This window comes from Ranitomeya variabilis, chromosome 3 (assembly GCF_051348905.1).
Source record: "Ranitomeya variabilis isolate aRanVar5 chromosome 3, aRanVar5.hap1, whole genome shotgun sequence".
In the NCBI taxonomy this organism is placed as follows: Eukaryota; Metazoa; Chordata; class Amphibia; order Anura; family Dendrobatidae; genus Ranitomeya; species Ranitomeya variabilis.
In genome coordinates, this window is record NC_135234.1 from 103,443,603 (window position 1) to 103,458,234 (window position 14,632).

A 14,632-nucleotide genomic window follows, 5' to 3' on the forward strand; every position below is an offset into this window, starting at 1 on the left:
TGCAATATTGTTACTGAAGAAATCTGGAAGTTAACTGGGTACAGAAAAAAAAACAAGGAACATGAAGAAGAAATAAGTAGTCTTGAGCATTCCGATACCGCAAGTATCGGGTATCAGCCGATATTTGCGGTATTGAATTCCGATACCGAGTTCCGATATTTTTGTGATATCGGAATCGGAAGTTCCCAGTGTATGGTTCCCAGGGTCTGGAGGAGAGGAGACTCTCCTTCAGGCCCTGGGATCCATATTCATGTAAAAAATAAAGAATTAAAATAAAAAATATGGATATACTCACCCCTCTGGCGGCCCCTGGACCTTACCGATGTAACCGGCAGCCTCCGTTCCTAAGAATGAGGAGTTTAGGACCTGCGATGACGTCACGGCTTGTGATTGGTCGCGTGAGCGGTCACATGACCGGTCACGCGACCAATCACAAGCAGCGACGTCATCGAAGGTCCTAAACTCCTCATTCTTAGGAACGGAGGCTGCCGGTTACATCGGTAAGGTCCAGGGGCCGACCGAGGGGTGAGTATATCCATATTTTTTATTTTAATTCTTGATTTTTTACATGAATATGGATCCCAGGGCCTGAAGGAGAGTTTCCTCTCCTTCAGACCCTGGGAACCATCCAGGATAGCTTCCGATACCGATACAAGTCAATGGGACACAAGTATCGGCGATATCCGATATTTTTCGGATATCGGCCGATACTTTAAAGTATCGGAAGGTATCGCTCAACACTAGAAATAAGTCAATGATGTAAAACTCTGCTTATTGATGAGCTGATGGAGACAGCAGCACCCTGGACACAAGCAGACCTTACATCCAGCCTTTATTACAGACAATCCCACAAGAGAAAAATATGGATCCTGGATCATGTAGCAAAATTTATATCAGGGGATCTAAATATGAAAAAAGTAAAGAAGTTTGCAGACAAACTTATTGCATTTAGTGAATAATATCGCACTACTAAAGTTATAGGGAAAAAAAATAGAAACATTTCCATGCCAAAGCAGTCCATAACCTTTAAACAGGAATAACAAGGTTATTGTACATAATGCACAGTAAAAACAGTACAATTTTATAGCCTAGGCAAATACCATACAAACACATGCACTAGAAGTCCTGGCAAAGTTTATGACGGTGGCTAAGCCACTTTGCATTTAGTATAAGGCACATAGCAAATTGTTGTTTGCCTTACAGGTAATACCTGCAATATATACTGTGTGCAGAATTATTAGGCAAGTTGTATTTTAGAGGATTATTTTATTATTGATCAACAACTATGTTCTCAATCAACCCCAAAGACTCAAATATCAAAGCTTAATATTTCTGGAAGTTGGAGTGGGTTTTTTTTAGATTTGGCTATCTTAGGAGGATATCCGTTTGTGCAGGTAACTATTACTGTGCAGAATTATTAGGCAACTTAATAAAAAGCAAATATATTCCCATCTCACTTGTTTATTTTCACCAGGTAAACCAATATAACTGCACAAAATATAGAAATAAACATTTCTGACATGCAAAAACAAAACTCAAAAAAATTAGTGACCAATATAGCCCCCTTTCTTTATGATGACACTCAGCCTTCCATCCATAGATTCTGTCAGTTGCTTGATCTGTTTACGATCAACGTTGCATGCAGCAGCCACCACAGCCTCCCAGACACTGTTCTGAGAGGTGTACTGTTTTCCCTACCTGTAGATCTCACATTTTATGAGGGACCACAGGTTCTCTATGGGGTTCAGATCAGGTGAACAAGGGGGCCATGTCATTATTTTTTCTTCTTTGAGACCTTTACTGGCCAGCCACGCTGTGGAGTAGTTGGAGGCATGTGATGGAGCATTGTCCTGTATGAAAATCATGTTTTTCTTGAACGATACCGACTTCTTCCTGTACCACTGCTTGAAGAATTTGTCTTCCAGAAACTGGCAGTAGGTCTGGGAGTTGAGCCTCACTCCATCCTCAACCCGAAAAGGTCCCACAAGTTCATCTTTGATGATACCAGCCCATACCAGTACCCCACCTCCACCTTGCTGGCGTCTGAGTCAGAGTGGAGCTCTCTGCCATTTACTGATCCAGCCTCTGGCCCATCCATCTGGCCCATCAAGAGTCACTCTCATTTCATCAGTCCATAAAACCTTTGAAAAGTCAGTCTTAACATATTTCTTGGCCCAGTCTTGACATTTTATCTTATGTTTCTTGTTCAAAGGTGGTCATTTTTCAGCCTTCCTTACCTTGGCCATGTCCCTGAGTATCGCACACCTTGTGCTTTTTGTTACTGCAGCAACGTTGCAGCTCTGAAATATGGCAAAACTGGTGGTAAATGGCATCTTGGCAGCTTCACGCTTGATTTTCCTCAATTCATGGGCAGTTATTTTGCGCCTTTTTGCCCAACACGCTTCTTGCGACCATTTTGGCTACTTGCCATGAAACGCTTGATTGTTCGGTGATCACGCTTCAAAAGTTTGGCAATTTCAAGTCTGCAGCATCCCTCTGCAAGACATCTCACAATTTTGGACTTTTCAGAGCCCGTCAAATCTCTCTTTTTACCCATTTTGCCAAAGGAAAGGAAGTTTCCTAATAATTCAGCACACCTTATATAGGGTTTTGATGTCAGTAGAGAGCACCCCTCCTCATTAGAGATGCAGATCACCTGATTTACTTAATTGGTAGTTGGCTCTCAAGCCTGAACAGCTTGGAGTAGGACAACATGTATAAAAAGTATCATGTGATCAAAATACAACTTGCCTAATAATTCTGCACACAGTGTACTTTCTGTTCAGATCACAATAGTTCCAGTGTTCACTTGGAGAACAAGTGACCAAAAACATTTGTCTCTGTACAGAAATAACTGGACAGTTGACATTTCTTGGAATCGACGTGGATTTACATTCCACACTACTTTACAATTAGATGTAGTGTACGAGAGATTTTGTAAGACGAAACCTACATTTTGACAAACAACCAAAATAAGCGACAGAAGACTCAATTCAACAGGAAACTACGGTAAAAGGTATTACAAGTATGGACCACAAAGCACCGACTGTCCGTGGGTCTCCTGCCTCGAACTCAACAGCCTGTTATATGAGAAGGTGTCAGCTTCGGGTCAAGAGACCTGCAGCCGATCCGTGCTCTGTGGCCCCTACTAACACCGTATAACGTGGATATGGGAAATACTTATCACATTCCTTCTGGATAGGAAATAAATACTAAATGGTATTGGCCACCTGCTGGGACTCCCACCGATCACCAGGACAATTAAGGCTCTGGCTCTCTTCTGCGTTCATACACCTTCATAGCTTGAGAAGGAAAAAGGGACTAAACATCCATTGTCCCGATCGGAAGACGTCCCAGCAATTTGCCCTCCATTGTTAAACCATTTGACACCTACCAGTAGTCAGTTTAATAAAGCTTTAGGTTGGAAGTCCCCTTTAACTGTGCCTCTCCATGCTTCAGTTACTACCATTCTCAAAAAAAAAAAGATTTTGCAAGGAACGTAATATGATCACTTCGTGTGAATGAACCCAAAGCTGCCCGACATCTAAACCTCTGCTATCCAGCATGGAAAATAATTCATAGAGATCTACAATTCCTCAAAGCACAAATACTTCCGATAAATCATCAACATAAAAATTTGGGAACTGAGAAGACAATATAAATATACTATATTTGTCTGGTTGGAAGCAAAGAACATAAAATCTTCAAGTATCTTATAAATAGCGTAATGCTCAACCAAGCAACAAGAAAATTACAGGTTACACACGGAACACAGTGTTCAGTCCAGGGCAGCTGCCGGCTAGCAACACTCAGAAACCCCATGCAATGGTTGCACTAAGGATACCTGCAGACAAGGGTTAAGTGACAGCTCCAGAACAATTATTTCCTTAACCCTTTCACCTTCATGATCCAAATTTTCTGACCACTGTCACTTTATGTGCTAGTAACTCTGGAACGCTTCAATGGATCCTGGTGATTCTGACACTGTTTTCTCGTGACATATTGCACTTCATGATAGGGGTAAAAAAAATTCAATGTGACTTGCGTTTCTGGAGAAAAAAAATCAGACACTTGGCGAAAAGTTGGAAAATTTTGCAATTTTCAAACTTTTAATTTATAGGACCTTAAATCAGAGAATCCGGTCACAAAACATAGTTAATAAATAACATTTTGCACGTGTCTACATCAGCACAATTTTTGAAAAAAAATTTTTGTTAGGAAGTTATAAGGGTTAAATGTTGACCAGCAATCTCTAATTTTTTTAAAGGCCCACATCACATGTGAAGGGACTTTGAGGGGTTTATGATAGAAAATACCCAAAATTGACACTATTCTAAAAACTTATTAAACCTGCAGTTGCTTCACATGAACTGAAGCAATGTGGAAGGAAAAAATGTAACTTTTTTTTAAATTTACTTTAGACACAAATTATTTCATTTTCACTATTGCAACAGGAGAAAATGGACCTCAACATTTGTTGTGCAATTTCTTCTGAGCAAACCAATACTCCATATGTGGGGCAAAAGTACTGTTTGGGCGCAAGGTAGGGCTTGGAAGGGAAGGAGCCCCGCCTTCAGAGGATTAATGATGAGAGGGGAATAAGCCGCACGCATGCGCAAGGTAAAGTAAACCTATCACCCCGTTTTTTAAAGATTAGATAAAAATAATGTGAAATAGGGGCAGAGCTGGGCTTTACATTAGTGCCTTTTTGGTGCCTTTACACCCCCGTTAGGCTGCCGAAATACCTTTGTGAAGTGGCCGTTTTCTGCTGTCACTCAAGTTGGTCAGGTCAGATGGGCGTGGTCACAGCGCTGTTTCTCCCCCAGATCAGGCTCATCATTACGTTGGTGGCGTAGTGGTGTGCGCATGTCCAAAGAGAAGATCCACTGCCCAGGAGATTCAAAACAGCGCGGTCTTCGCTATTCGCCGTTTACCGGTGGGCGCGGCCATCTTTCCTGTGGCCGCGCGTGCGCAGATGGAGCGCTCTGCTGCCCGGGGCTTCAGGAAAATGGCCGCGGGATTCCGCGCGTGCGCAGATGGAGATCGCGGCGGCCATTTTCCTGAAGCCCCGGGCAGCAGAGCGCTCCATCTGCGCACGCACGGCCACAGGAAAGATGGCCGCGCCCACCGGTAAACGGCGAATAGCGAAGACCGCGCTGTTTTGAATCTCCTGGGCAGTGGATCTTCTCTTTGGACATGCGCACACCACTACGCCACCAACGTAATGATGAGCCTGATCTGGGGGAGAAACAGCGCTGTGACCACGCCCATCCGACCTGACCAACTTGAGTGACAGGACAAAACGGCCACTTCACAAAGATATTTCGGCAGCCTAACGGGGGTGTATAGGCACCAAAAAGGCAGTAATGTAAAGCCCAGCTCTGCCCCTATTTCACACTATTTTTATCTAATTTTTAAAAAACGGGGTGATAGGTTCCCTTTAAGTAAGCTTGCGATGACGCCAGCGCTTGTAAGTTATATTATCACACCCACAGGGGTGTGATAACATGCGGGCCGACTAGTCTGGGAACACTAACACTCCCTCGACTAGTGAAAGCCCTCATTAAAATATCATAAACAGACTTTAGAAATACTTTCTCTAAAGATCAGTTTATGTAGGTAATGTAATAGGACTTTTAGGCAGGAAATTTCTGTATACAGACAACGGCTGGTGGTTCTGGGGGCAGAGGGGACCTGATAGGTCCCCTTTAAAATCTATGGGCCGGGCACAGATCTCCCACATAAATTGCCTCCAGAGCTTACGGTAAATGAAAAAGACACATAATGCAAGTCTGTCATCCTCATCTCACTACACAACTGTGTGCGATTATGGCTGACAGCACAGCAGAGCTGAGATTTGGCTCATTACAAACACCTCTGCAGTTCTGTTCTCGCAATTCTGACAGGTCTGTTGTACTCCCTTCCACCCACACCGGCTGCCTGTGAGATGGAAGATGAAAAAATGTTAGTTGCAAACAGGCACAGCTCTGCAGCAGTGCTGCCAACACTGTGAGAAGATAGCTACAACTGCAGATGTGTTTGTAATGAGACAAAGCTCAGCTCTGCCTTACTGTGTTAGTTACTCTGCACACTACTCTGCTGCGAGCTAGATCAGGAGGTCAGTCTGTCAGTCATTACAAGTCTCACACTGATAACACCCCCTTTGATTTACAATAAGCTCTGAATGCAGATTCTCAGTGAGATCTATGCCTGGCCCATAGATCTTCATAGCTCATTTACATATTAAGAACAATGTAGATTTATCTGGAATAAAATATCAGATCGCAGATATCAATCATTTTATTCAGATTCTCATGACCTGCATGTCCATATAGACGGTTTAGGAGGGTTGATCCTACTGACAGATTCCCTTTAATTACATGTAAGATTTCTTTATACAATGTGGGTGATCTACGTTGTATTATATAGGTTTACGGCAACTGGAAAGATTATAGTTCCTGCTTTACAGTCCGCATACACTGCTGATTACTTAACACAATAACCACATTGCTTTCCCTTCTCAACTAGAGCCAGTATGTGAGCCATTATTACGGTCTGTGGACATTAATAAAGATTAGAAATATCTCTGCACTAATTTGCACAGGTTAATATTTAACACACGAATGTGCCCGAAATCACACAGAACAGGGTAACCCACGTAGCACAAGTTCTTTTCTTGGTGAAACGTTCCTCCATTGTGCGCAAATAAGGGTGCAGCTGCTTGTACACCTCCAAAAAGTTGTAGGGGGAAGGGTAGAGGTAAACTCAGCTATTGCCCAGGGCCAAATCCCCAAAGGAACCCTCTGCACGAGCAGTGCACTTGAGATGCTGATCTGTGGAAGCGAGTGGGCAGACAGATGAAAAGCAATGACGGCAGTAGAGTGTGGAGTACAAGGGATGAGAGGTGGTAGGAGTGCCATGACACTATAGTGGTTACTGGCCCTAGCCTCCCTTCATCGGTCAGGCATACTGCCACACTGCTGCAGTACTATGTTCTGATAGGTGCCAGTCAGTGGCATGGGCTCTCAGCCCCACTCAGTCTAAGGCATCTTTCACACGTCAGTGTCTCCGGTACGTGTAGTGACAGTTTTCTCAAGTACCGGAGACACTGACACACGTAGACCCATTCAAATGAATGGGTCGAAGCACATGTCTCCGTGTTTTCACGGACCGTGTGTCCGTGTTGAAAACACGGTGAAATGTCCGTTTTTCTCCGGCAGCACGTACAGCAATACGTCCTGCACACGTGCACACGGAGAACAGTGTGCACCCTCCTCAGTGTGCACGTACCGCCCGCAGGAGAGACAGCGCTACAGTAAGCGCTGTCCCCCCCCCACGTGTGGCGCTGAAGGCGGCATTCATCTCTTCTCCCCTGCCGGAGAGAAGAGATGAAAGATGAAGTTTTTGTTCTTTTTTTGTTAAAAATAAAGTTTGCTGGTGGCCTCCCATCCCCAGTGCGCTGCCCGGACCCTTGCAGGGAAATACTCACCCAGCTCCCGCGATGTCTCCTCTCAGCGCTGACAGCTTGTCCTGTGTGAGCGGTCACGTGGTACCGCTCATTACAGTGGTGAATATGTGCATATTCATCACTGTAATGAGTGGTACCACGTGACCGCTCACGCAGGACAAGCTGCCAGCGCTGAGAGGAGACATCGCGGGAGCTGGGTGAGTATTTCCCTGCAAGGGTCCGGGCAGCGCACTGGGGATGGGAGGCGGGAGGTCACCAGCAAACTTTATTTTTAACAAAAAAAGAACAAAAACTTCATCTTTCATCTCTTCTCTCCGGCAGGGGAGAAGAGATGAATGCCGCCTTCAGCACCACACTTGGGGGGACAGAGCTTACTGTAGCGCTGTCTCTCCTGCACGGTCCGTGTGGTCCTCAGGCGGCACAGGCTGCCGCACGTGTGCCACACTGATGTGCCACGTGAGCACACGGACACGGATAACTCCGGTACCGATTTCTCCGGTACCAGAATTATCTGGACGTGTAAAACCGGCCTAATACATTTTAGTTTTGGACTTTTTCAGGCGGTTTCTGGAGCAGATTAGCTCCAAATCGGCATGAAAAAAAAAAAAAAAAACACGTTGTGCCAACATACCCTAATGTACAGCCTGCTTTGTGTTCAGTATACGCAGCAAAACTACAGACGTCCATCCCTGTCACCAATGACATGCCACCCCCACACCTATATGCTCCTGTTCCACTTACAATCTTCTCCTAACATCTTTGCATTTCTCCAGCTGTAGCCTTGGGTCGCCCTTCCTTGTGTTCACACCTTATCTATTATTTAAAGGGGTTCTCCAGGATTAACTTTTAATTGCCCATGGGCTTGCAAAGTAAGGAACAGAGCTATACTCCCCATGCCCTCATCTAGCTTTGCCTCTCCACCACTGCCCCACTGTGTTGGCAAGCTGCCGTGGTGACCTTGTAATTCATGGTGCCTCTTGGCAGTGACCCTCAACTCTGGCTAATTCTGGATTACTGGATATCTCGCTCTTTGATGTCCATTAACCCTAAAAAGGCATATTGCCCCCTCCAAGCTTCAGATTAGACATGAGATATTTGTTGACAGATTCTGACAATTTTTTACCAGTATCCGCTTTCCAAACTCCATATGGTTTCATGAGTGACAAACGCGTGTAGCACCACCTAATGCTTCTAAAAAAAACTCTCCAACTATATAAAAAAATAAATATTTCAAGCAGAAGATACCGGGCACACCCAACAACTTTACAAACAGTACTACATCATAGTCTTACAATTACACAGTGGGTGGGAAGTTCATGAGCCCAAGATAGAAAATTAGCCTATACTACTGAGAAAATTCTAATTTCACAAAAGAAAAAGGACAAGAAAAACGTAAAAGAAAATTCAGTTGGAACAAGTAACAAGTGACAGGCCCAAGGGCGGACACATCGCTGATGCAGCTGCCCCGGGGCACGGAGGTAGAGGGAGGCCCATTGGCACCAGCGTCCATGTCAGTTGGATGCACTTTTAGCTGAAATGTTCTGCAGCGCAGGGAACTCTCCAACTCCCTGAGCTGCAATAGGTGCTACCAGCCAAATAGAAGTCGGCAGCTGACATTGGCGTGCCCGCGACTGGAGGCGCATGGTAGTGACGTCATGCACCGTGGCAGGGACACTGAAGACAGTTGTTGGCTGTAGAAGAGGGCACCGCTCGGTGTGGGGGGAGGTGAATAGTATCATTTGTTTCTAATGCATTACAAAACAGTCACATTATAGCAGGACGGTGACCCATTATACCCGGATGGGGCACATTATAACAGGAATGGGACCAGGACGGGGAGGATCACAATGGGATACATTATACTAGGAAGGGGACAAGGATGGGGGCCATTATAACAGAAAGGGGGCATTATACCAAGAATTAGGTCAAGTTGGGAGACCTTATCCCAGGAAGGAGCCCAGTATGAGGCACATTATGACTGGAAAGGGGCCCAGTATGAAGCACATCATTACTGGAAAGGGACTCCCTTATTATGTGCCATCCCCTCTAGTTATGTATGGGATGGTCCCTTATGTAGCGTCCTCTGTATGTACAATATGTACAATGCTATCCCATTATTACACAGTATTATGTCTTATTATGTATAGCACTGTCCCTTATATGGTGCATTCTTGATATTTTTGTTACTCACAGTGCCCTCTCTTTATTACATAGAGTCCTCTCATAATAATGATGGAGTTGCATATGACCAGTCCATCAACCGCCTCCATAAGAAAAAAAAAGTTTACCATACTCCATCAACAGTCATTTCAATTTATATCTAACAAGAGAAGACGGAGTGCAATAAAGAGGGCACTAAAAATAACAAAAATAACTCCAGTGCTGCACATAAAGAGAGGGAAAGTAATGTACATAATGTATACATATTAAGAGTAGAGTACATAATAGTCTAAAATACTGAACGTGGCCTAAGGCACAGAGTCTGAATCTGTACAATCCTCACTAAAGCTTCCAACATGGCTGCACAGAATCGAGGAGAAAACGGCATCAGTGCACACAGAGGGTCAGTTTCAGCTCCATCATCAGCTCATTATGTAGAGAAATGAAGTTTTCCTCCAGTGTCAGTAGAACAGATGCACTGGTGTAGGCAGCACCCGGACACCGCTCCTCTACATAACAAATACCTCTCCTGCACCTCATTTGTTTGAATAACTGCTGGAATGGTATTTTAGTAGCTCATTTTCAGCGTGAAAAAGACCAGACCCCCATCTTAGTGACACAATCACGTTTTTGCTTCATACTTTGCTACAACAGTCGATCTCTAAGAACCACATTAAAGCAGATGTAGAACAATTCAGCCAACGTGGAAAGCGGAAAATTGACGTTTTAATTCATGTTCCCATTGGGCACAGTATATGGGACGGAATTTTGGACAGACTAGCTACATGTCACAGAGATTTTACGAAATTTCATCCATAGACTGTGCAAAAAATCCAGTGCAAATTGACCGCCAATGCGGATTTAAAATCCACACCATGTTAATTTATGCTGTGGGTTTCACCATTTGCAATTCATTTACCGGCATTAGGTTGGATAACTCAGAGACTCAACCATGGGAACATGTCCTTAGACCATTTTTTTTTGGCAATCATTGGGGAATGTTGTGACATGAACAAACATGACAGATGTCAACTGATGTGTATGTGAAATCCCTAATTATGGCCAGCTCGAGGCTACATGTTTTCTGCTGCAGATGGATCCGTCACTGGATCTGTACAATTAACCAGGGCTGTGGAGTCTGTAAGCCAAACCTCCAACTCCTGACCCCACAGCCCTGCCTCACTACTGAGCATGTGCATAAAGTGCAGCACAGATTCATCTCATCTATGACCCCACAGCACTAATCACTACTGAGCATGTGCATAAAGTGTAGCACAGATTCATCTTAACTAAAAGCCCAGATCCTGAGGTCAGGAACAGAACAGGCATTTATAGGACATTTCAGAACTTTCCCAAATTATTATGAAAAAAAAAAAATACATCACATCCTGCATTGTACTACTGTACCCAATTTATTATATATTTTAGGAGTCAGAGTCGGTCCATTTTATACCGACTCCAAAGCCCTGGTATCAAACACCAATTTTTTGAAATCCACGTGTTCTACACATGGAATGTGTGTACATAAATATACACAGGACAGGAAAATCTGCAACCCATTAATTATTCTACTGGATGTGAAGCAGTATAAAATGTGATGTTGCAAGAGGACATTTTGAATTCACTCGAGACGTGCTGGACAAACATGCAATTACCTGACACTGCTGTACACAGATTGCTACAAGTTCAGCCTTGTAGTAAGGATCCACAATGCTGTCTTTTCTTCTGAGATATCAGTCTCTGTACAGCTTCACAGACTCATTTCTGACAATGAATTAAATAAAAGCAGCATGTAGTATATGAACAGAAAGTTACAGAGAAATAAGTATGGCAAACATGTAGCAATAAAATGCATTTACTCTAACTGCTGCTAGTAAACACAAAGTTTCAAACTAGAAGATCTCTCAGATACAAGTTACTCAGGAACGCAGCCGGCAAGGTACTGGACACGGGACTTGTATGGCCGCCAGAAAGGGATCACTCAGATACAGCTCAGAACAAACCACTCCAACCAACAACTTCTGCACACTCACTGCCTTTTTTACTACCTCATTCAGACATCCGTTAATCACATACGTTTTCGTGTTCCAACCATGGTTTTTACGTAACCATTAAAGTATATGGTGCTGTCTATTTCTAACATTGCAATGGATGAGAAACTTTGCAATTTGATTTTTTTCTTCCAAAAGATAAAATCACTGATGGAACTCGGACCATTTTTTGCATGTAAGAAAAATGATGTCCGAATGACTACCTAGACAGACAGCACAACTAGTTTAGTATAAACTAACTTTAGGGGTATGTTCCCATGGGGCAGATGCACAGAGGATATTCCGCAGCATATTACAGTAGCAGTGTTGTCAGTGGGATTTTATTACATCTTAACTACACGCTGCAGAAAAAATGTGCAACATAAATAGACCAGAGTTGCAGATTTGAAGTCCACACCATGTGAAGTTAAGCTGCAGAGATCACAGATGTTGGATGGAAACACTGTAGCATTTCCACAAAGTAATCTGGAGCAGCTTCTACCACTGTGGAAATTGCTGCGGGACGTCCACAAGGCAAAGGGCCCACGGGCAGGTGTTTAGGAGTGCGAGAGGTAGAACAGGCCAGTGCAAGCAGTAATCTACCAACCAGGCCCAAGCGTGAGACAACAGCTTCTGAGATGTTTATCCAACATGGACTGTTTTACATAAGGAACAGTAAGCAGGACATAATGGACTTTCCACATGTCTCCTGTACTTTTTCAGGAACTGCAGACATAGTTTGTTGCTGATAATGACTCACAATCCTCAGGTAGGAAGGATCTAGGTGGAGTAGCCAAAGTTCCTGGAATAAAGCCCAGATCAATTGGCGAGATTACAGAGAGCGTAAGTTTAAGAGAGAGCTTGGTCAGGCTCATACAAAATGTGCAATTCACTGCTGTATCTTGTAAAACTGGTAGTTATAGCCTTTCCAGGACAATGGGGGGTGGACAAACTAAAACACTTCACATACCAAAGGAAGATGCATCATGGGAAAGTAAAATTAACCTATGAGATTGGAATATAAACCTGCAGGTTTTGGAGAATATCATATAAAAGAGCCATCAGTAGAATACAGAATCGAAGATTTTACTCTACATATGGGAAAGCTCCTGATGCACATACAGAGTATGCATAGCACCGAGTGTACTGAGCACATGCAAAAGAAAAAAAAAAAAACACTCCTTCTTAACACAGGCTGGACAAGGTACAATTTTCTTTTTTTACTGTACCCCTATATAGAAGCACACAGTGTATGTGCTGTAATTTTTTTCCTAATAATTTGGGAAAGTTATGAAATCATAATTTATACTTACCTTGTAATGTCTTCACATCCTGTTCCGTCCAGATGTGTCCGGATCCCAGAATTCCAAGCGGCGGACGTTCACCGACCTCCATATTGGGACACCCAAGTGATGGGTGTCTCAATATGGAAACTGCTAGTGGTACCAGCCTCTTCCACGGTACCACCAGCAGAACACCGACGCACCACATACACTATATACGCCGTACGCACCACACACTGTATACGCCGTACCCACCACACACACACACACACTGTTACGCCGTACACACCACACACAGTTACGCCGTACGCACACACACTGTTACGCCGTACGCACCACACACACTGTTACGCCGTACGCACCACACACACTGTATACGCCGTACACACACACACACACACACACACACACACACACACACACACACACACTGTATACGCCGTACGCACCCACACTGTATAAGCCATACGCACCGCACCACACGCACTGTATACGCCGTACACAGCCTCTTGTGTGGTACCACCAGCGGAAAATCGTCACTAAGACGCTGCCGCCGGGTTCAGCCGAATGATTCACTGACCTCCTCCATCTTTGTACAGGAGGAGTGCATGCGCAGTTTTAATGTGACCGCTGCTATCTGTCTGCACAAAGATGGCGGCTGTTTGATTTACCGGGCAGGTGTAGTGAATCATTCGGCTGATCCCGGCGGCAGATGCGCGATAGGTACGCAGGACGCATGCGGAAGTAGGCGGAGCTTAAAGAAAGACGTCCGCAGCACCATGCTGCAGACTTAAACACTAATGTGAACTTAGCCTAAGGGAATGACAGACTATCTCAGACAAAGAATTCAATGACAAAGAAAAAAATAAATAAAAATTCACAACAAAATACACTATTTCCACATATTACCTATGTGGTATACGGGATATAAAGGAGAAAAAAATATAAACCAGCAAAAAAAAAAAAAAAAGTATGGAAGATGAGATTTTATTCATCTGGTCGATTCTCCATTATAGAGGTGACAGAATAATGTCAGGTACCAGTTACTGGTCCCATCAATGGTGACTAAGGCATTTGCCATTCCAGGTATCCAACATAACATTAAAGAAAAAAAGAAGTATATAGACAGCTTGGAAATGTAGAAAAGAGCAAACAGGAGTTATTATGTTTGTGAATTACTACAACGTGAGGCCTGTATACAGAGCCAGCAGCACGCTGCCGTGTATAGAGAACAACTGTCCGTCGCCTCGGTGTCACTACACAAGTCACAGTATGGGAACATGTACACATTGTGTGCACAGACTACGGTGCTAACCTGCTATGGCCCTTGCTGTAAAATAGTTTCTCTTAGTCTATAATTCAATAAAACAAATGACACCAACGATTACCCCGGGAACAACAATGTCATCAAGAACTTCCCTTCCACAATTATATTCATGATTAGTCTGTTATTACCATTAATGAGCGCATTGCATGACAAGCAAAATGAACAGAACGATTAAGTAATATCAGAATACTTTAATGCATGAAATAAAAAAAAAGAAAAAAGGCATGAATAAAATATATTTTGGGTAGAAATCCAACACATTCCTTGCGCGTTATGCTATAGATTGTTGAGGAAAGTTCTACAATTGTTTCATTCTTCTGAAACAACGCTATACAGAAGAACAGAAAGGATTTCTAGCTGCAAA

The 14,632-nt window shown here is 43.6% G+C and overlaps 1 protein-coding gene across 5 annotated transcripts in view; it reads right to left on the reverse strand.

Annotated features, from left to right (window-relative positions):
* MYO1C (myosin IC) overlaps positions 1-14,632 on the reverse strand; it is a 142,759-nt gene that overhangs the window by 108,793 nt on the left and 19,334 nt on the right. The window contains exon 1 of one of the 5 annotated variants that reach the window (XM_077294455.1): positions 11,284-11,373. The exons of the other annotated variants lie outside the window; for them this stretch is intronic. The gene's annotated coding sequence lies outside the window, so the exon portion shown is untranslated. Of the gene's footprint in view, positions 1-11,283; positions 11,374-14,632 lie in introns of those variants that run through there. 5 annotated transcript variants of the gene reach the window in all.